This window comes from Apis dorsata, unplaced genomic scaffold (genome assembly GCF_000469605.1).
Source record: "Apis dorsata unplaced genomic scaffold, Apis dorsata 1.3 scaffold_194, whole genome shotgun sequence".
Lineage (NCBI taxonomy): Eukaryota > Metazoa > Arthropoda > Insecta > Hymenoptera > Apidae > Apis > Apis dorsata.
Genome location: NW_006263478.1, coordinates 1,565,406 through 1,567,019, shown reverse-complemented (window position 1 = coordinate 1,567,019; position 1,614 = coordinate 1,565,406).

Genomic DNA, 1,614 nt, shown 5'->3' with positions numbered 1-1,614 from the left:
ACACTACGGGGCCCCGTGTGTTTTAGCCATGGGGCCAGTGAACGTCCTTGGTGTCTTTCTGGGGTCTTTCCTCCTTGGGGTACGTTCGTTGCGCGTTGTGTACGCTGACATTTTAGCGATCCATTGGGAAACTTATTGTAGAAATGAAGTGGTAGTTGTTTTTTTCTTTTTCTTTTTTTTTTTTTTTCGTTTTATTAATGTAAAAACGTGGTACGTAAGTGAACGTCGATAGTAATGTTATGTAGCATATTTAGAAGAAAGAAAGATTGATATAAAATAGATAGATACTTAGGTTGAATAAATTATTGTTTTATTATTGCATTGTTGAAATGTTGTACGTTGTACTGGTATTTTTTTCTTTTTTTTTTTACGCCTACTCAAAATCGATGGCAATAGCGAATCGAGTCACGAGACGATGTAGGTTTAATGTGGAAAATTTATGGGATGATCTTTCTTGGATTCTTATCTGTTTAATGTAAGAATCGTTTTTTTCTTCTTTTTCTTTATTTGCTGGATGTTGAGCGGTTCAAAAAAAAAGAAAAAAAAGAAAATTATATACGTCGAAGTTTATTTTCTGATTCTCGAATGAGAGTGTTATATTGCAGGGTAAAATAATTTTTATGACATGAGTAAGATACTCATTTAGTTAGTTTCTTTTATGGGTAAGATATTTTATATTTAAAGAATTAAATATAAATCAGAATGGAAATACACAATTAAAATTAAATTTCGATGTAAAATTATCAATACGAGAGAGAAATATTACAATTCTAATATTAAAGATTAAAACACATTATAATTTTGAAAGAGAAATAATATTGCATTCAATTAACGCATGGATTACGCGCCGAGTGTAAAGACATATAGACAAAGAAAGTAAGTCATAAGAAAAGGACAGAGATAGGATAAAAATATTGAATTCAGCGCCATCTTCAGAGTGCCGCAAATGAAACATAAGAAAAAAGGACAGAAAATAGTAGAAAAAGGATAGAGATAGGTACAAATTGAACACTAGCGCCATCTCTTGAAAATCGTCTGAAACTTGTCCTATTCGGGTTTCTAAACATCTTCGAGAGATGGCGCCATTTGTCAATTCTTCCATTAATTCATAGTATAAATAAAACAAGGAAAATTATAATAAAAAAAATAAAAATAAGATAAAAATATTGAATTCAGGACCATATTCAGCGTGCCGTAATTGAAATACAAGAAAAAAAAAAGAAAATAATAGAAAAACAATAAATATAGTAAGAAATGGCTTTAAGCGCCATCTCTTGAAAATCATTTGAAACTTCTCCTATTCTGGTTTCTAAATATTTTTGAGAGATGGCGCCATTTGTCAATTCTTATCTTATCTATCCTTTTTCTATTATTTTCTGTCCTTTTTTTTGTGTTTCAATTACGGCACGCTGAATATGGTCCTGAATTCAATATTTTTATCTTATATTTATTTTTTTTTATTATAATTTTCCTTGTTTTATTTATACTATGAATTAATGGAAGAATTGACAAATGGCGCCATCTCTCGAAGATATTTAGAAACCCGAATAGGACAAGTTTCAGACGATTTTCAAGAGATGGCGCTAGTGGTCAATTTTTACCTATCTCTGTCCT